The 22,196-nt window shown below is 47.9% G+C and overlaps 1 protein-coding gene across 7 annotated transcripts in view; it reads right to left on the bottom strand.

The window, feature by feature from the left end:
• The window catches only part of ZNF516 (zinc finger protein 516), a 164,791-nt gene extending 142,960 nt beyond the window's left edge, over positions 1–21,831 (bottom strand). For 4 of the 7 annotated variants that reach the window (XM_049697661.1, XM_049697657.1, XM_049697662.1 and 1 more), the window contains exon 1: positions 18,105–18,226. The gene's annotated coding sequence lies outside the window, so the exon portion shown is untranslated. Of the gene's footprint in view, positions 1–17,804; positions 17,886–18,104; positions 18,227–21,286; positions 21,423–21,682 lie in introns of those variants that run through there. The other 3 variants (XM_049697658.1, XM_049697660.1, XM_049697659.1) reach the window with 3 other exon arrangements.
• Between the last annotated feature and the right edge of the window lie 365 nt (positions 21,832–22,196).

Raw genomic sequence — 22,196 nt, 5'->3', positions numbered from 1 at the left:
AACAACCTCTCAGACGTCACCTGCCGTGCTCACACACGTGCGCACGCGCGCACACACACACACGAGCACCTCGAGGCTCCCTCCTTCCCCAGCACCCTCTCCTGCTCAGGAAGCTAACTCCAGCAAGGACTCCTGTCCTCCCCAGAACCATCCTTTCCCATCTACTTGGAAAGGGAATCCGGCCAAACAAAAGAACATTCAAAGAACTCACAGGCAAAAAAATAAAAACGAAAAATATCTGGTAATGATCACTAAACCCAATAAGCAAAGAAATAAGTGTAAATAGAATCAAGTCTAAGTAACTGTGACACACATATAAACATGTCATTATTACATTTCTTGCAAGACAGCATATACAATGTAAAATAATAAATTAACAATAGTAGACTAAAACAACATCCAAAAAAGGAATTACAATACCGTGTGGGGAGAGGGGAAGAGATAAAGAAAGGGAGGAAGGTAACAGAAGTACTCATTTCTTCACCCTTCCCAAAGAGGAAGTCGAATTATATTGTTACTGAAGTGGATACATTGAGAAACAGGGGTTTAGGCAAAAGTTATAAATATAACCACTAGTAAAACTGAAAACATTGGACTTTCTATCTACCTTCTGATTTCAAGGATTAAAGGAGAGGAAGCATAATTCATACACCTAGAAACAGAGAACAAAGAAGAAAGCGTAAAACAAGGTAAAAGTTTTTTTTAAAAATTAGGAAAGAACACCTAAGAAATCTGTTTCAGCAAAAAATATAAATGGAATCTACTTATTCAAAAGACTCAATGAAAGGGTTAAAAACTAAATCCAATTATATGCCCGGTACAGAAGACACCCAAAATGAAGGAACTCAGAAAATTTGGACACACAGACAAAATATACCAGAAAAATGCAAACAAAAACAACAGTGAAGACAGAAATATCACGAAAAGTTTAATTCATGGTTCAAAAGGCATTCAATTGCACAAAAGTCATACTATAATGATTAAGGGTAAAAAAAAAAAAAAAAGAAATCACAAAGAATAAAATTGTCCTACACCTTTAAAGTCAAATAACAGAGAACAAAATACACAAAGCAAACACCCCAGTGAATACATGGAAAGATCAAAAGAGAGAAAATGGATCTGGGAGAATTAACAAATCTCTCTTAAACCTGGCAGATTAAAGAGGTAAAAACAATAGAAGACTTGAATTAAAAAGTAGAGTTCAATCTAGTATGTAAGTATCAAACCCCACACCAGCCACTTTGCTAAAGTGACAATAGGAGGTAAGGTGGCTGCATGCTTACCACAAAGATGGGCTCTAACAGTTCCTTAAATCAGAAACAGCACAGATCTCCCAGGCTCCATACATAGTACTGTGATACCAAAAACTAACAAGCGAAAGCAAAAACAACGCTAACGAAAGTCCACCCATTTGGAAAATTTTAAACTCTCTGTAACAACTCCTGGGGCAGGACGAGATCACGGGGCAATTGCAAAATGCTCCTGAAACTCCTCTGTGTCAAAATTTATGGGACACACAGAAAGCTGAAAGTATAACCAGCTGCAGGATTTAAAAATAAAGAAAATACGTCAGTGAAATATTCAAATCAAAAAGTAACGAAGAAAAATTAAAATCCTTAAATTTGAATTTTAAAAGGTAACCACAAATCAGAAAAAAACAGCAAAACTGATAAATGAAGTCCATAACTGGCTCTTTGATAAGCCCAATGAAGGAGAAAAATGACAAGCTGGCCTAGTCAAAAGAAAAAAAGGCAGGGGCTGGGGAAAATTAGGTCTACTGACCACCAAAGGAAGGAAAATTAAAAGAATACAATGTTCTTCAAAACATTAACAAGTGTGATAATATTGAAAGAAATTACTAATTTTTTAATAAAATATAAATGCCCAAAATCTATCCAGGAATCAAGAGAAAAAGTAACCATTACAATAATCAGGTAAGAAATCAAAACAACTGTTACACACTCCTTCACCCACTCAAATGCAAAAAAAAAAATCATTTTCAGTCACACACCTTTTGCGAAACAACTCAGATGTAGGCGATCTGAATGTTTGGGGAGCAACGACAAAGCACAAAGCGACTGTCCTAATGAGCAAGACGTTCCTACAAAGCAGCAAAGCATGAATAACTCAGTGGAAAAACCGACCGAGTAAGTGAACAGGTGGTTCACAAGAGAAATAATAGTCAACAAACGTTAAGAAACGCTAAATGTGGCTTTAAATTTTTAAAACACAATGCGGTGTTTTCCCTATCAAGTTGCCCAAGACTCAGACTGATAACACCAAGTGCTGACAAAGAGAAAGCCACAGGTCCCTGACTGCTGCCGGGGCTGTGAAATGGCATTTTGATATCCTGTTGGGAAATGCGTCCACATCCATCCATGAAAATGCCCCTTCCTGCCAAAAATTCCGTTTCAGGGAACTAAGCCCAAAGAAACATTCTCACACGCGCACAAAATTGTGTATCACAGAGGTATACTGCACACTAGGAAATGGGTAGCAACACAAAGTCCCTCACGGGGACAAACACAGCGCAGCTTCCCCGGGGCGACATCCACCTGGCGGGAGCTGGCCCACTCCCACTGGCCAATGCTCACCCCAAATTCCCTTCTGATGGGTCAGAGTGGACCACACTGGGTACTGGGCATTTGGAAACCACAGACGGGGTGTGCAAACATCTGTACTCCACCCATCCCTTGAAGAGTAAGTTGTGAGGTTATGTTAAAAAAAATAAGTTGCAGGGACTTCCCTGGCGGTCCAGTGGTTAGGACGCTGTGCTTCCACTGCAGGGGGCACACGTTCAATCCCTAGTCGGGCACTAAGATCCCGCATGCTGTGCAGCGTGGGCAAAAATAATAAATAAAGATTACAAAATAAAACACTTTTTAAAAAAGGACTAATTTGGGAAAATGATTTTTTTTTAAGTTGCAGGAAAACTCACATAACATGGTCAGATTTTAATTTTTAAGTTAAAGTTTATATATGTATATTAAAAATCTACATATATTGATTAAGCTATTATTGGATTTAAACGCCTAATACAGCGACTGGCATCTAGAAGGCATTCAACAAATCGTAGCCTGCATAAAATAAAATTACATTCATGTTGTGAAATCTCTCACACGTTCTTTTTTCTCAAAATGCAATTTCCTCTTTGGATGGCAAATATCTTGCCGGCAAAGATGATGGAGTCTTTGCAGTCTACGAACTTTGCATTTTGTATACTTATCTGAAAAGGAATAGTTTCACTTAGGCAAGTGGAACGCTACCCTAAGTATTTGGCTATAACTCAATTACTCAAATATGTGGTTGAAAATCAATTAACGTGTTATCTGCCGTGAATTCCACACCACCCACCCCTAACGGAAAAGTGCTGTGTCTTCGTAGCATTTTGTGAACTTCTACATAATTTATTTCTGAAAATCTCTATGTCTTCAAAGTGAAGTACTGTGTGTCTTTACCCCCTTATGCAAGAGAAATACAGTGTAAGACCTCGGGTCCCAGCTGTCCACGTTTAATTCTGGTTCAATAATTTAAATGTATAGCTTCATATTAATTCCCTGGAACAATGACATTCAGATCAACTCCCTTCCAGCAAATGGGATGGTACACAAGAAACGAAGTTAAGGGGTAACAGGAAAGGAACCCCACTTGTGCTCAGCTACTACAATTCCTCTCAGTTAAAAATAGGACAGGGCTTCCCTGGTGGCACAGTGGTGAAGAATCCTCCTGCCAATGCAGGGGACACGGGTTCGAGCCCTGGTCCGGGAAGATCCCACATGCCACGGAGCAACTAAGCCTGTGCACCACACCTACTAAACCCGCGAGCCACAGCTACTGAGCCCGAGAACCACAACTACTGAAGCCCGTGTGCCTAGAGCCTGTGCTCCGCAACAAGAGAAAGTACCTCAACGAGAAGCCCGCGCACCGCAACGAAGAGTAGCCCCTGCTCGCCGCAGGTAGAGAAAGCCCTCGCGCAGCAATTAAGGCCCAACGCAGCCAAAAATAAATAAATAAATAAACTTATTTAAAAAAATAAGACAGAGCTCATATTCGTAGTTCCAACTTCAGACATCTTAAAGTGAATTAAACAAAGTGACTTTCAAGTGAACAGGAAAGAAATTCTGCCCTGAGTGATTCAATGTAAGCCTGCAGTCCTGTGTCTGTTTTCCACTAACCTCCAAACCCAGCCATGGTTTGTCTAAGAAAGGGATGCTTTAATCAGAACACTTGCATTTATTGTCATACTGAAGTCCATCTGACTAGCAGATCCCCAGGCAGATGAATACCCATAAATGTCACGTGCCTGGGTAGAAACTGCCTAAGCTCTTGAGTGCCCCAGCTGTACGGCCAACTTGGGGTGACTGGCTCTGGGGCCTTCAATCATTCCCTAGATAAGAGCCAACTTATGAAATCCAACTTGAGATGCATGTGAATTTAGAAAACTCTGCGAAGAATGTCAGGCCCACACACTAAAGAACGGTGACCCTAAGAAGTTCTCACTTCTCCTTGGAGTGGAAGCATCCCTTTGCCTAAACGTGCACACGTCTCCAAAGCACTGTTCCGTTGGGCCAATGAAACAGAAAAAGAGAAACAGTGCTTTTTATCAGAGCTGAACAATGTCGATCTGGACTTTGTTATCCTACCTGAACGCTAGTCGATCTTTTTTTTTTTTTTTTAAGTCCGGTAAGTTTCCTGAACACTGATACTACGAGTCCACAAGCAAGAGAGTAAACAGAATTCTAGCCTGTCTCAACACCATTTAACTATCCAAAGAAGCGTTTCAGTGATGGATAGGGCAAGATATGGACCGTGACCTTCACTCTAAATAATAAACTTGCTGACCTGAACCTGGATTTACAGGCAGGAAGAGCAGGTAAACCGCAGCATCGTGGCAAAGAACAGGGCCAGCCCCAGGATGAGGAAGCAATTCCACCAGGTCTCACCTTCAAAACGTGACAAAACTTAATAACCACACGGAACAGCAGTCTTGAGACACATGGGGATACAGACTAGCTTTGCGCCGTCTTCTAAAACGGCAGGGTTTTGTGCCTACCTGTGGCAGGTAATAAATATCCCAACACAATGTGACTCCCTTGCAATTTTATACCTAGAAATCCCCTTCCAGCTGGCTGGCAAACCATCCCCAAGCGTACTCTGCAACACTCACAAAATGGCCCACTGTAAAGTCCTCCAGGGCAGGACCTCACAGCACATGAATAATATACAAATCATAGTCAAAAATACTGCTGACATGAAGGAACACAAATTCATGACACTGTATTTAACCCTCAGCTCCTTGAAAGAAGCATCTTTTTTTTTTTTTTTTTTTTTTTTGCGGTACGCGGGCCTCTCACCGTTGTGGCCTCTCCCGTTGCGGAGCACAGGCTCCGGACGCGCAGGCTCAGCGGCCATGGCTCACGGGCCCAGCCGCTCCGCGGCATGTGGGATCTTCCCGGACCGGGGCACCAACCCGTGTCCCCTGCATCGGCAGGCGGACTCTCAACCACTGCGCCACCAGGGAAGCCCAGAAGCATCTTTTAAAGGAGATCATTTGCTTTGAGTTACTTACTTTTTTCTTCCCTCTGAGAAACACCTTTTCTGAACATTACTGTTACCCATTTGGGGGGAAAGAATCTTCATTTTTCTTATTATTAATAGTATTACATGGAAATGACCTACTTTAAAAAGACTGATGAAACACGCTGGTTCCAGATCCATTTTGAGGAAAAGAAGTTTGGCCTTTCCATCCACACGGCCCTCCTAAGTGAAAACCCCCTACGTCAGCACTTTCACGAGCTTTGATACAGAGCTCAAAGTGTACTGAGCTCTCATCCAACAACCGTATTTCACATCCCCAGGACCTGGGAGCAGAAATGAGATCGGCACGAGTTCATCCATGAAGAATGCAGGGAGAGGCCCTGCAAAAGCATAATCTCAGGAAAATATTCTGTTCCTCCAACAAAGAGCATTTTGTTGGTGTCCTACCATCACTGCAACAACGATGTACAAAATAATCAATGAACTCTGCCCAGGGTTTTCACTCCAGATACACTTTAAGCCCCCAAGCGAAGTTACCAGTTTCTCTATTTTATAAAGTTGCTTTTTATATTGTGAGGCTAACAAAGCAAAAAGGTGGCAAATGAGGATAAAACAGGTTTAAGGCTTAATACGCTCCATATGAGGCACCTCGATCTAACTGGATGAGACCACAATTCTCACCTCCTTTGTAACATGAACAGGTGATTTTTTTTTAATGTGCAAAACGTAGGAAGAACCAAATGCTTTTTATGCTGGAGGTAAAGTTTATACGTTTACGTACTACCACTAGACGTGACAGAGAATACACTGGGGCCACCCTTCCGTGCTCTGAAATTCTCGGGTAAGTGACCTTCACTTGTAATTTAGTCTGCTTTCCGCTCCCTTTCTTTCGGGTACAAGGCACATCGTCCTTTAACTGGCCCTCGGAGGAGGCCGGCATCTCACCCCATTTCACAGATGAACAAGTAAAGGCATACCGGCTCCAGAACTGGCCAAAAGGCACCACGACTGGATGTTGGATTGGAAGCCAGAGGCTGCCTCTTACTACAATTCCTTCCCACACACCTGCAAGCCGGGATGAACACTTCTGAGTTTCTGGATGCTACAGCAGAGGCGGGGCTCGGCAGCAGGGAAGAGGGAGACAGGAAGGCTCCTGATTCCCAGCATGCTGGGCCAAGTTACCAGGGACTCGCCAAGGGACAGACACAATGCGGCGTCAGGCCCCAGCCTCCCTTCAGCGCCCAGCGCCCCCCGACCCCGGCTCCTGGCTTGAGAGTGGTAAAAAAGAACTTTTTCTCCCTTAATTAAGCTGCTCGGATTCGACTGAGATATTTCCAAAGTATCGTATCTCCCCTTAGAGTCCCTGTCTACAAACAGCTGAACTGGAGGAGTGGAGGTTCCTCATGGACCTCAGCAGCAGGCCCTGGCTGACGGCAGGGGCGCCTGCACGGGCAGCACCTCCAGCCCCGCAGCCGCGCCATCTCCACGGGGGCTGAAGGGGCGAGTCCACATCGGGCTGAGCCCTAGTGTAAGATCCACGCCAGATGTCCGAAGCTTAGTGTGAAATAAAGAGCAAAGACTAACTCAGCAGTAACTTTTGTGTCAGCTACGTGTTCAAGGAACATTTTGGACCTACTGGGTTAAATAAAACACATTACTCATTTTACCCACTTCTTTAACCATTTTCCATGGGGTAACTGGAAAATGGCAAACGACAGCAGCATTCTATTTACCAGGCAGCACTATCTTAACGTGCTGGTCAGCCTACGGCGGCCCCAAGGCCAAAGCCAGCCCGCCCGCCACCTGTTTTTGTGTGGCTGGTGAGCTGAGGATGGTTTTTACATTCTTAAGTAGCTGGAAAAAAATCAAAGGGAGAACAGTATTTTGCGACACATGAAATGACATGAAATTCAAGTTTCGGTGTCCACAAAGGAAGCTTGTTTCCTCACTGACGTGCTGTCTGTGGCTGCTTCTATAACTGCTACAAGGCAGAGTGAATTAGCTCTAACAAGAGGTTCTGGCCCACAGAGCCCAAAATATTTATTATCTGGCCCTTTACAAAAAAAAGGCTGCCAGTGGGGAGGGATAAATTGGGAGATTGGGACTGACATATACACACTACCATGTATAAAATAGATAACTAATAAGAACCTGCTGTACAGCACAGGGAACTCTACTCAATACTCTGTAGTGGTCTCTATGGGAAAAGAAGCTAAAAAAAGAAAAAAGAGTGGATATATATATATATATATGTATAACTGATTCACTCTGCTATACACCTGAAACTAACACAACACTGTACATCAACTATACTCTAATAAAATTTTTAAAAAAGAAAGAAAGGAAGGAAGGGAGGGAGGGAGGGAAGGAGGGAGGAAGAAAAAGGCTGCCGACGCCTGCCCTAGAGATTTGCAAATACAGACCCCTGTTTCCCAAGCTCAGGCCCCTCTGGGCTCTGGTGCAGGCTCGCTAAGCCGACCAGGAGAGAAGGCAGCTGAGGTGGGCCAAGCCCCGCTAGCTGGCTGGACGGCTGGATGCTGATGCAGGAGTTTCCCTGCTTCAAATCCCCAGACCACCCTCTTCCTTTTTTTTTTATTTTTTATTTTTGCGGTACGCGGGCCTCTCACTGCTGCGGCCTCTCCCGTTGCGGAGCACAGGCTCCGGACGCGCAGGCTCAGCGGCCATGGCTCACGGGCCCAGCCGCTCCGCGGCATGTGGGATCTTCCCGGACCGGGGCACCAACCCGTGTCCCCTGCATTGGCAGGCGGACTCTCAACCACTGCGCCACCAGGGAAGCCCCACTCTCTTTCTTGATGGATTGATTACTCGAAGCCTCCGCTCACCTTCACAGCAGACATGGCCATGTGCTGAGCGGGGGCCCACACACTCAGGTGGCCGGCCCCAGCTCAGGGCACCCTTGACACTGGCTCCCAGCTCCTCCTGGGGATCCATCAGTAACCCCGGCCGCCTAGAAAGGGGGAGGGGCCGGGAAGAGGAACACTGGCCTTCCACGACATGATCTCCACAGTGACACAACTCCGGAGGGCGCAGACCAAGACTCAAAGTCTCTAGGCTTCAACAGCATGAGGAAGGTCAAACTCAAGGTGACTGCCCAGAAGATGCTCTGCTCAGATAACCCCAGTTCCTTACCCGCGAGAGTCTCAGTGGTTAAGGAAGTGGGGGGAAGGGGACCAGAATGACTTCCTAACTGTTATGAATACTAAACAAAATACACACAGAATGTGCGAGCCTTGCTCACAGCGGGTGTGAGATGGATGTTTGTGGAAAGGAAATGAGCCTTGGTAGAGCATTTATGAGCTATTTATTTGGGGGGGCTGGTTTTTCAGGCATTCGCCCAATTTGATTCACGTCTATAAGTCCTTGGTAGTAAAACTTCAATTTCTAATACAGCGAGAACCTGTTAATGCTCAATACCTGGGATCATATTGTCATGGTGATTCAAAAAATAGCTCTCAGTGCAGGGTACTGTGTTCTGATGCCCTCGGCTCCTTGTGCCAGGGCAGCTCCAAGGAACCACCTTTGGAAAGCCACCGCAGACCCACCCTAAGAGCATCACTGAAGACCGTCTACATGAAAACACGTGGCCTGTGAACGAGGTCCACACACAAATCAACGTGAGCAGTCTCCTTTAGGGTTCCAGGCTAGAAAAGGCTTCTCTTTCACAGAACCGGTGAGTTTTGCCTGTATTGTCAATTCGACATATAAATGGCCCTGTTTCACTCTTGTTTTAGTGACCAGAGAGCTCAGATTATAAATTTTGGTCCAAGTATACCCACCGGAGGGAACACAACGATCTGGATATGGAATCCTATTTTCCCCTTGTCAGGACCTATGATCCCATTTCCTTGTTCTTGACTTTTGTTTAAGTTTTACTCTGTGTTTAATGTAGACCTCAAGTGTGTACCTCACACCCTTTATGGAATGGGGATAAACAAGCAAACTCTTCCTACCAACAGACGAATAACAGGATTTCAATCACCAGATTCTCCCACAAGCCTCTGCCAAAATCCTCACAGAAGGGAACACAGGGTGATGTCCATACACCGATTAAATAAACCTCTACAACCCGAGTTTACATGGGCCGTTACGTATTTTGAGAAATGTCTAGAAAGGTAGCAAACTACCTAGGGCATAGTGTCAGGAAAATAATGAAGAAGTACTCAGCACTAACTTCTTCAGAGAATGGAAAACAAGATGCAAAATCTGGGTCTCATTTACTGGTTTTTCCCCTGAAGAGAAAACCTAGAATGTTGGCTATGTTTGCCCACGTGGAGAACGCAAAGGAGACAGGTTTTCTAAGCGGCTCTTGCACGATGAAGACAAATTCACTGCACCCTGGCCCAGCTCCCAAATTTGCCGGAGCAGGCAGAGGGAACGGATCCCCTATACAGCATCCAGGAGCAGAGCAAGACCCCGCCGGCCCGTCCCATGGGTGCCGTGATCACCTGTCTGAGCTGCCATCGCCAACAGGGAAAAGGGAAGTGTGGTCTCACCGAGGTCGGCTTGCCCCTCTCCCCCACCTGTCTTCCTCTTCCTTGCCATCTTGTCCACCTGCACCAAAGATGTGCACAAGGGAAGGTGCCCACCTGCTCTGGTCTCCCCTGTGGCTCTCCCCAGCCCACCTGGCAGTTACCCACTCCATCGCGATGAGAGCCTGGCCCTGCACGTGCCCTGCTCTGCACCAGCGTGCGCTTCACCTCTGCCGCGGCCTCAGACAGGAGGCCCACCAGAGACTGCGGGTCTATCTCAGCCACCGCTGGTCCTCGAGGACCCCTTTCCCTGCATGCTTTGCTGGCTCTTTTCTTCCAGGACTTTCTATCCCCTGCTGGTGATTTGCTTTCTATATTTACTCTCTTATAAAAAGTGATGAGAGTAGGGTGTTACCATTGGGTTTCCCAAGAAAATCTGTACCTGGGCCCCGTGCTGAGCTGGGAACGGGTGCCCACAGCTGCCAGGTCTTGGGTGACGACGGGGCTTCCCCGTTTCCTCCCAGTCTGAGTTCGGTGATGCTGGGTGGCCTTGAAGTAGGATGGTTTATCCAGTTCTCCCACTAACACGATATCCCCATGGAGAGCTGCAAAAATTTAGTCAACATTTTTTCTTCTCTCTGGAGACAGATTTAAGCATCAGAAAGTGAAACTGAAGTGGAGCCCTCTCCCTCCTGTCCTAAATAACCCACCACTTTGCTGGGTCTACATTCGCAGAGCTCCATCAGCCCTGCACCTTCTCAACAAGCTCCTCTTGACCTCAGACTGCGACCGCACTTTCTTCTGTGCGCTCAGCACGGGGTACCAGGAAGAGACCAGACTGTGACTCAGGAAACCTGGGTTTGAGCTCAGCTCCATCACTGTGGCCTCAGCGAATCACTAAGTCCTTCTGCCGTTCAGTAGCTGTAAAATGCCCAGATTCACCCCCAAATCATCTCTAAGTCAGCTGCAAATAACACACATATAACTCTCAGTATGAGCCTTTTTAAACAAGTCCAAATAGAAATAACATAAACGTACAAAGAAAGGTAAATAACCAGCAAAGTGAATTTTTCCCTTCATGGTCATCCTGTAGTATCAATTGAAAACTCCCGACAGACATGAAAACCCTACTCTGGAGCGATGCACCCCCGTAACCTGCTCGGGCCACGAAGGTACAGCTCAGTAAGCGTCTAAATGGTGCCTTTGTGGCCCCAAAGATCTAATGCACTTTCCAGAATAGTCTACTATTTCCATGGACACTGGAAAGACCTAATTTAACCGCTGGCTGAAATGCACACTCTCAACTGCCCTCTGAACGTCTGTAGCTAAATGAACACGGATGGTCAATGGACGCCCACACGCACAAAAAATCCCAAATTCTAACTGCTGTAACCTCTTTTTTTAACCAATCCCTACAGATACTTGAAAACGTGTAGCTATTAGGAAAATTAACCTTCCTTTGTAAAGTTCAAATTTTAAGCAGCCCATAATCTTTCATCAACCTAGAAAATAACTGATAAGCCAATCTTCCTGTAAAACCCTGAACAGATTCTGCTTTTCTGTCACCAGGGTAATTTACTGAGGCCAATTTTAATCCTACCACTAAACCACTAATCCCATGACTCTGCAGAACTGTCCCAAGTTTACGTTGCTATGGCAAGCATTCTTACATCAGGAATTCAGTTATTTACTCATAGTTGTGTTTTTCAAGTTGGCTTTAGAAATGAGATCATCGTCCTTGCCTCTTGTTTTAAAACGTAAAAAGCCACGTCTGAACTAAGGAAGCCATCTGAGCACGTGGCTGGGTCATCACAGTAACACTAATTTAAATTACGCGTGGCGTTACTCAAAGGAACAAATTATCACCGTTTTGCTAACGGTCATGCTAAAGACACAAAAAGCTCTGGTATGATGAATCTCCATCTGGTGGGACTATGGTTATCAATGTGAATGATTTTCTCCAACTGGCACAAAAATCGCCCCGGGTCACTGACGGTGTCAATATACATGATGTCACCCAAAGCAGCCTTCATTCACACCACTCAGATTCTCTGAGAGGTACCTTCCCATCCACATATGCCCACATACGCTTTACAGGCAACACACATGAATGAGTATAAATGTGTTTACTCCTCTCCTTAAAACAGGAAACACAGTATGGTTAAAACGAATGAGACAGATTCAGCAGGAGACTGTCTGGACACACGTGAGCTTTGGTGGGCAACCCCACAGCCATACGGGACCTTAAAAATGGAGGCAGAAATCTTGATTCTCCACGTCCACAGCTTCCTGAGACGTGGCATCTAACAGAGGAGCTACCCTTGTGATTAAATCCACATCTATCTGAAAATTCAAAATAACACGTGTAAACTAAACAAGGTGAAAACATCTAGATAATCCCAAACAGCACCACAAAAGTTTAAATTATAGAACAGGATCACCCATCTGTCCATTGGTTCATCCATCCATTTAAAAAAGAATAGCTAATTCTTTAAGGGGAAAAAAAAAAAAACAACACATTTTTTTTTAGCTCTAGGTTAAAGTCACCAGAATAATCAGGAACGAAACAGGGGAAGTCCTGTCTCACTAGCCCAACTTTCTGCCTATTTACAACCAGCAGAAGTTTTAACTGCTCACTTTGGGCTGTGTGTCTTCCTGAACCAACACAGTCAGCCAACATTTAATGTCAAACTCTTTTCCACAAAAATTATTTCAGGAAAAAAAAGTGACACTTGCTCATAGCCCTCAAATATCAACAGAATGAGAAGCTGCTAGAGACAGGAACAGCCTCTCGGCACATCTCTGGTTGCATCCTTCACTGCCCTCACTTTCGAAGAACATTCTGGAATGCTGAAATGAATCAGTACCTCATGCAGCCCAAGTCAGCCCGAGCAACATAGGTTAAACAGTGCCATATGGCAAACACGGGCGCATGCTGCCCTTTTCTGAGACAAAGGACAAAAATTCCTAAACAAATATCCTTTCTTTTCACATGGGAGGAGGTGAAGAGGGGAGGGTTTTTCAAGTGAGACCAAATAATGCCGAAAAAAGCTTTTTCTTTAATTCTTAGAGCCTAAGAAAAAAACTAGAGTTTTACCAGAGAACCTCAGTTTTTCAGAGTCTCCCTTCAACTACATCCTGAAAGCTAACACCACAAGTTAGCCTAGCTCCCCATACCCTAAATGAGCAAGAAGTAACAAGACAGCTGCACCCGAGGGCTGAGCTGACAACAGCGGTCCTCCGGGTGCCAGAAACGGTGAGAGACAAGCCTACCTGCTTTTGAAGGAATAAAACACCAGCTTACTTTAGTCTTGAAAATAAAATACATTAATATCTCAACCGACTTTCAACACTCCATTGAGGAGGTGTCTGAACCTCACGATCACATACAATACATGTCTCTTAAAGTCAGTTTTTGGAATGCGATGACTTGATTACATTCCTGACAGCAAAGCATCACCACCAACAACAAAAGAACAGAGAGAAAAAGAAAGAAAATCTACCGAATGAACACACAGTTGAAATATACTTGTAAAATATGTTTGTAAAACGTATATTTGAAATATATTTGCAAAACGTATCTAAACCCAAGGGAGCTGCTTTTTAAGTTTATCTTTTCGACTCACCGGTGTGGTGTTTTACTCATCATTTTACACATATTTACATGTTTGGGTTCTAAAAATAGTTGTGTTTCTAATGATTTCCGCTTTGTAACTTTCAGTACCATTGGCACTGAAGACTACATGCCAACTCTTTTTCGGGAAACTACTTTTAAGGGATATTGAAAGCCACAGAATTATACTTCGTTACGATTCCGATGTATGCTACTGGAAAACATTTCATTCCGGACATAAATATTCCAACCAGCACTAGCTTTGGAAAGAAAAGCTTCAGCTGTTCAAATCACGTGTAGCCAGACGCAAGGGATAAAGAATACACAAAACAGACAGTTGCAACTGCTAATTGTTACCAGTGCGTCTGAAATATACTTGATGTACCTTAGCAGATAGTGTAAATTTCAAATACAAGCAATGCATTTACAGTGCCTATATATGTATCCTCCCTACGACTATTTAAGTCATAACCCTCAAACAGTCCTCTCTTGAAGAAAATTAATTTTAAAATAAAGATGCTTTTAAAAGAACTGGATGAGACATTTTAAACTTATAGTGAAAGTTTTTCTTTATTTTTCCCATAAGGTTTGTTGTATTAAGAAATTCTTCTTAAATAAACATTTGATGTGACCCCTTTCTTAAAATGGGCTCGTGACAATTTGTCGAAATTTCTGAAAACTGTCAGGTATTCATAGCTAGAGTCAGAGGATGAAGAGGATATGCCCTCCCATAAGTCACTCCCCCCTCTGGTGAGAGAGGTAGGGTGGGATCTCAGCTCCCTCAGGGCAGAGGTCACCCCTCCATCAAAGAGAAATGTCCCACCTCCCTACCGCCCCCCCCACACACACACAATTCACTTGTTCCTGGGTCCAGAGAGGATGGCAGCGAAGGCATGAATCTAAAAAATGCTGTCACTCTTGTGGTCCCAAGGCACATTCAAACCCTAACAGGCTGCTGCCAACATACTGTTGGTCATCAGACGGAAAAGGTTGGGGGTGACATCCCCAAGGAGAAGACAAGAAGGAGAAGAGAGCCACCGTCACCTGTGTGACTCATGCCGCCAGTTAGCACCAAGCCCAGCGCAGAACAAGAGTCGAAAAATTGCTGGTACCCAAACTCCAGAGCAGACAGAATGGCAGCCCAGGGATGCACACCCACACTCCACATTCACATCTGCCTTCTCAAAGCTCCATCCCGCTAGCCTGCCTCTACACCACCACACATGGAGATGTATTCCAAACACCACCTGATCAGACTTCAGAACAAATCCACTCCTGACACGGCGCTATTCATTGAAAAATGCAAACCCAAAGGAGATGAGGCTTCCTACCAAGAGCATAAGGGTCTGGGAGCTAAAGACAGTGATGCAATGAATTCTTCCTGTTTAGACATTAATAATTCCGGAAGACAAGATCAAAGGTGCCCAGCGCTAAGCAAGCCAAGGCAGGTCCACGTGCTGGGTGCCAGTTCTGCCGGTGTAAGTACAGCGAGGGGGACACAGGCAGCGGGGCCAGGGCAATGCAGCACACAGGCCCACTAGTGTCCTCTGGACGGCGTTCAGTAAGAAGAGAGTTAATGGAACTTTCCCCACGGCCTCTAGAGCTTTTGAGGGGGAGGGGTTAGGGCAGCAAAGAGATGCATTTTTTGAAAGAATTGACTGTGTCAGAATAAGTCCATCCAAGTGCTAAAAGGTATAAACATTTACAGCATGTAAGATGTCTGCTTTTGAAGAAGGAATGTTACGTTCAAATATTTATAACTGCAGATATCTGATCAAATACATTGCACTTTCTTCTGCTTTCTACCATTAGCTCTATGCCTTCAGCTGAAATCTATGCCTATCACCGAGAAAGGTTAGCTGTCTCCAGCTAAATTTGGCCATCAAACGCCAATGAAAAAGTTATTTGTTTCCTGCACAACAGAGTTGCTTTATTCAGTTACATTATAAGTAAAATACCACTTTTAATGATATAACTGAAAGCAATGTCGAACATGGAATAAAAACCAAAAGAGTGCAGTCTCTTGCACACTGCAAACAAATTTATTATGAAAGGAAAGTACACACGTCTGGACAAGCTCCTTCCCGCTGAACAGAGTCAGCTTCTATTTCAGTTTCCTATTTCTATGCCATTAAGGTATAATGCAGCTGAAACTCTAAACACAATCTCCAGCCAGACTTAGAGCCACTCCCACAAAATTCTTTATAAGAGTCCTTCTGGTAAATTATGAATAAGACCAATACGTATCCTGGAAAAGGAATAAATAAAACTCCACAGCAACCCCATAAACTGAGCACTGGTTTTTCAAGAACTATCCATGACTAAACTCTACTTAAATTCCTAGGTCACATTATCATTTTTCCCTGTTTAGTAACGCTGAAAACCATCTGTTCGAGTTGACCCCACTTTGAGTTCTTCTTTAAAGTCTCCTTTTCTTTTTCACATAATTGTTGCTAAACTTAATCTCCCCATTGAACGCTCCACCTGTAAGACTCAAATATCTCCACGTAGGAGCAAGTAAGGTAAATGAAGTTAAAGTTTAATTCACGGAAGTGGAGACAAGGTGATTTCAGCATCGACCTGTTTTCACAGACATCTCCCATTCTATTCACTCTGCGTTGGTCTCTGAGATGTCTCATCAAGTTAGAAATGTGGGGACTTCGGAGCCCCAAGGAAACTTTAGTCTCTAAATGAGTCAGTCAACTTTAAAGGTCCTCTACAAATAACAATGGGATTAAGACCAGTGATGAAAACTATTCTCAAATCATCACTGACTAGTATCAGTTACACGTCCAAAAGTTAAAAGTCCTTGATGGAGCAAGTTTCAGTATACTAAGCCATTTGGAAAGATTACGCTGACAACAAAAGCTTTCGGAAATGAAACGAAGCAAAACTCCTCTCTCTTTTTCCACTGCTGAATCCTGCGCCTATCAACTATGCTCCTTGGCTGTTCTGTTTCATTTTACAGACGTTCGCATTCTTCTCAGTGAGCTTTCTGGCGCATCCCTGGGGCTTGTTATTTTTTTAGAATGTTAATGTGCTCTAAACGTTTCATTTTATTCAAATTAGCAAATTTAACAAAATAAAGCCTTACTAATGAACTAAGAAAAATACCAGACATAATATACTTGTATCTTAACACATCAAAATTCTAATTCCATTACCAAAATACTGGAGTCTCGCTCAGAGCTCAGGGTCTCCCAGGGTCCATTCAAGACGGCATGGGAATTGCTCTCGTGAAACTGTCTGTCCTTCTCCAAGACCCGAACTCCCAGACCCAGGCACGGCCGGCCAGCTCCGCACCCTCCAATTTCGCACACAGGCGGGGAAACTGCGCGGCAGTGGTATGTGGGATAGTTAATTCCGGCCAGTCTGTGTCAATATAAATAACACAGCTATTTTGACGCCACAATCAAAGAATGCAAGAGAAAATGAAGGAGGAACAAACAAATGATAAAACGAGCTCTTTTTTTTTGCGCGGCAGTAGAAAGATCCTACCGAATAGCATGCATGCCTAGTTCCTTAAAGTAGCACTTACATTCCTAAACCAAAATACTCCGATCATACTAACAGGAAGGCACGAAAAATAATCTGGCGAAGATCCTGTTGGGGGAATAACCACCCTTGCTTCTCCTCCGGTCAGACCTTTAATGGTATTTATCACACCGCCACGGGGTGGGAGCACCTCAATGTTTAAGTCATCTTTAATCAAGACTGGAGACCTACGGGCAGGTTCATGGGGGAAATGCAGGTCTGTTGCACGTTTAATGAAGACTTTTGCGACCTGCCGTTAGGTCGGCGCGGTGCGCGGCCCAGGGTCCCGCAGCCCTGCCCTTTGTTACGCGGTGGACCCCGCCGGCAGGCCTGGCCCCCAACCACGGACACCCCGGGGCTTCCAGCCGCAGCCCAGAGGGCACGCGGGGTCCCCACGGCCGACACGCACCAGGTCCCACGAGCAGGACGCAGCAACTCCACGCGCGGACGCCCCACACGGGGACGCCCAGGCCCGGTGCCCACCAGCCCCTCGCGCACAAATCCGCGCGCTGCCCGCGGCCCGGCACCAGGTCAGGTATGAACACTTATGTAATCGCCCGGGGGCCACGCCTCTCCCACCGCCCCACCTCCGCCAGGACAAAGTGAAGTTTAAAATAGAAACCAATTACCTGGCCTCCGCCGCGCCTCGGCCCCCGGAGCGCGGTCCGCGCCGCCGCGCACACCCCCGCCCCAGCCGGGGCCCAGCGCAGCCCGCCCCCCGGCCCGGCCCGGCCCGGCCCGGCCCGGCCCGAACTCCCCCGCCCCGCGCCGACCCCGCCCCAGACCAGGCCCTCACCCCCCGGCCGAGCCCCCCAGTCTCCCGCCCCAAGGCAGCCCCGGGCCCTGCACTCCCCACCCCCAACCTCATCCCCGCCCCCTCCCGCCGGCCCGATCCCTCCCCAGTTAGACCCTCTCCGGCCCGCACGGACCCCCGCCTTTGTTACGGTGCGAAGTTGGGCCGTGGGTCCCCGTCTCTTTCACTTCTTGGGTTACAGTGCAGGCGTGTGACGTCCGCTCCACATGACGGGGGCGGGGGGCGGGCGCCGGGGGGAGGGGGCGGGCCGGGCCCTCCCCCACCTCCCCGCCCCGCCCGCCCCGCCCACGGCCCTCCCCCAGTTAGCCGGGCCGCGAGAGGCCGCCGCCCCCGGGGCGGGCAGGTAAATGCCCCCGCCCCCGCCGGGCCCCCGCCTCCCCAGGCGCCCCAGGCCCAGCGCCGCACCAGCGGGAGAAACAGAAATAGGAATGATTTAATCTAGCGACGCCTCCCCCTTCTGCCCATTCCTCAATCCGCGAGCTCACAGAGATTGGGGGGCGGGGGGAAGAGAATCGAGTCGTACTCGGATTTAGGGGGCGGAAATGGCCCGGGCGGGAGGCGCGGGGCTCTGGACACCACCTTGTAACCGAGTTAGGATCTTGATGGGAGAGGACGAAGGTCGCCCGGGGTCGCCCGTGGACCCTCCGGCAGACCTCCGCGCGGCTCTGCAGCCGGACACACCGTGCGTGGACCAGGTCGGGTAGCAGGGTGCCTCCCAGGGGTCTCGGGGAAGCAGGGGACACATGTGGGTCCTTAACCCGTTCCCTACAGCATTACCATCCATCCCAGAGCGAAGCAGCACAGCCACTCCAATACGGAACAGAGATGCTACATGGCTAGTAGCATGTGTCCACACACAACACTACCAGTATTCCTAGGGAAGTTGGTGCCGGGTTAAACCCGTAGGAAACGTGTGGCGGCCCGTGACGCGCTCCGCCCGTGAATGTGCCCATTGTGCGCGGGAGCCACGGCCAGCCCTTCGCATTCATAAGTCGGGTGGGCAGCAGAACTCTGACCATAAGCAGGTCACATTCTAGCCTTCGCCATGGACTAAGGATCAACTGCCAGTGAGAAAATAAAATGTGAAGTTGGAAGGTCCACGCTGCCCTTCACTTTTACAGTTAACACCAGTTTCAACAATCCTCGACCTGGCTACGCTTAGCGCCCGGCGAGTGGGCTCCCTCCCTCCGACCCCAAGAGCGCAGGGCGCGCCTGCCGCGTGGGAACGTGACGGAAGGAACCACACATTTCGATTCCCCAGTCTCTGAGAAGCACAATCGCATCACTCCTTTTCTTCCCCGTCTGCAGGTTTCGACTGGAATCCGAAAGCACTTCTTACGCCCATTCTTTACGGGGGGACACTCGGAGGATGGAGGGTCTCCATTTGGACTGCCGCGTGCCCACCTAGCTTCAAAGACTCAGAAAAAAGCGTGTCCACGTCTACAGCTCTCAACTGTGCAAATCAGGAGCCTGAGGACGCGTGGGGCTGGTCGGATTTAACAGTGTGCAGACACATGGGCGCATGCACGCGCGCGCGCGTACACACTCACACCCCAAATTACCTCCGGGATGGAGAAAGCCGCTGCGGATTGGCCGGGAGAGCCGTCACTCACACCCAGGGGGCAGGGAGACTTCGCAAGGCTGTTTCCTTTTTTTCCCCTTCCCTACCGTTTCATTTATTGGTAAAACAACAGCAGAGGTCTGAAAGTTAGCCATCTGCGCCGAGAGAGAGTTTGCCTTCGTTAACGAGGGGGGGCGTCAGACAATATCCGTTTAAATATATTTTGTACTTCCTCAATGGATGAAAGGGGAAATTAGCAATCGGGGTGGGGGAGGACAGGGAGAGCGCGGTGAAAAGGAGGGGGTCATCCGGGAGGGGATGGACGCAGGGTGAAGCTGTTCTCAACACCCAAAAGGGACTCTGACCTTTCATTGATCTCGAAATTAAAAAATGTTCTTCACAGGTCAGATTAGAACAAACGCTGGTCCTAATTTATGAACTCATTATTTTAATTTTATTATTTAAGCATGCACCAGCAATCGTGTTTCCTTAAGAAAGAACTGACCTATTTTTGGCTGGAGATAAACGATCATGTTAACAGATGTTAATCTTGTAATCTGTTTTTCCTGTAAGCACTTTACATACCCGGGTTTCAGACCTTAAAAATAACATCTTTTCCAAAAAGACCTGACGTCACAATTCACTCCCTGAAAAATCACTCCCCCTCTCCAGTTTTTTTCCTCCGCAATGATCTCAAAGACATTAAATCTTTTCCACTTTATAAACGCTGATTTGTTCTGCCTCGACTCCCACAGGCTTTTATTTGCATTTCAAATTCCACAGGTTACACCAGTCGCCTTTTCAAAAAATGTAAACCAACAATGAAGCAGCAAATGGCTTTCTGTGCATCTGGATTAAATAAGGCACAGAATGAATATATTTTAAAAGAGGGCTGAGCAAGTTGATCTTTGCACACCCGGAGACCAAGTAATTCTTTATCAGTAAGCCCAGCGGAATGAGTAAAACACAGACACACAACCCCAGAAGCCCCTGGTCACATCCCGGTCTGCTGCGGGGAGCTTATTAACGCTGATAATAAGCGAGGCTGACTTACAGACCCACATTTTTCGGATCCAAGGCTCGGTCTCTCGGGTCCCTAATAGCAAAGCTCCACCGGCTCCCCAGCCCACCACGGCTGATTGTCACCGCACACCAACCTTCCTTCATGAACCACTGTTTTAAATGCCCAACTCGGCTGTCTTTTAACAAACTTATTCATACAAAGTTTCTTTAAAACTCGACGAGGCGGTTCGATCTAAATACTGATCTTAACACTCCAGTAGGTTAGCTCCCCCTGGAAATGGCAGACGAGGCGCTTCTCCACCACCACCACCACCCCCAAACACACACCCCAAGTATTCTTTTCTAGTATATACGCGGGTATACAGCGCGATCAATACCTCCTCCGCCCCCCGCCACGCCAGGCTGGGTGCATCTCCGAGGAGCCCCTGCCACGCAGACCCCGTCTCCCCACCCCGCCTCAGTCACTGCGAGAACCCTCGTCCCCAACCCCACTCCGGCCCTAACTTCCCTTCCGGGCTCTCACTTCTTTAATGTTAGGGTCACTTATGCGCTCCCAGCTGATGGGCACGCAGCCAGGGGAGGGGGGAAACAACGCCCCTCCCCGCAAGCACGTCCCCGAGGCAGCAGCGCTCGGTGCCCACTGGCATCGACCCCATCCACCAAACCCTTAATAACTGAAGCGGCTCCTCGGGCCCCGAGGCCCCAGCACCCACCTTCATTAGCCGGAGCGTTTTACTTTAAAGTAAGGCAATTTGCTCTTTGTCTCCTAATGGATGGAGAGCGCATCCGAGCTCCCCTCCTCCCGCGTCGCCTTTGACGAAGTGTACAAAGCCGGAGCCTCCTCCGCGCTCCCACCCCGCCCCTCCACTGCGGTAAAAGCCACCTCCTGGGTGCTCGCTGGGCCGCCCGAAGTTGCATCTTCCCTCTCCCGGAATTGCGGAGCGGAGCAACTAGCCACCGGGAAAGCGAACCGCCCTCCCCGCGCCCCGGAGTCCTTTCCCGGAGCCCCGACCCCCGCGGCGCACGCCGGGTCCCCCACACGTCGAGGCCTGGTCCCAGCGACCCCCGCCCTCCCGCGGGCCCCGCCGCGCCTACACCCCGGCCCCTACCTTGGCGGGGAGGCGGGCGGCCCGGGGAGGAGGACGCGCACGCCCCGCGCCTCTGAAGGTGAAGCCGAGCGCCCGAGGCGCGGAGCCGAGCGCTGCACTAGACCGACCGCGCCAGCTGCGCCCGGGCGCGGGGGACGCGCGAGGGCACGCGGGGCCCACCACGCGCCCGGCCCCCTCCCCGCGCCGCCCGCGCGCGCCCCGGACGCGCCCGCCCCGCGGGGACCCCGGCGCCGGCCGGGCTCCGGGGGTTGCGCGGCGCGGGGAGGGGACCGGGCCGCAGCGGCCCGGCGCAGGCCCGAGGCTTCCCCCAGCCCCGGAATGGTCTGCCCTGTAGGAAACGCACACGCTCCACTATTGTCTCATCAGCACAAAGTTCTGCCACACTGCGGGGAAAGTCTGGAGGCTCGCGATGACTCAGACACTGATAATTCTTCCCCTAATAGCACTGAATCCCGATCCCAGCGGCTAGTTGTCGCCCCTTATTCCCAAGGACTAGCGCTGCCGCAGATCCAGT

The sequence above is a fragment of the Orcinus orca genome, chromosome 15, assembly GCF_937001465.1.
Source record: "Orcinus orca chromosome 15, mOrcOrc1.1, whole genome shotgun sequence".
Classification (NCBI taxonomy): Eukaryota; Metazoa; Chordata; class Mammalia; order Artiodactyla; family Delphinidae; genus Orcinus; species Orcinus orca.
The sequence above is the reverse complement of the archived record's forward strand: the minus strand, read 5'-3'. Positions and strand labels throughout refer to the sequence as shown.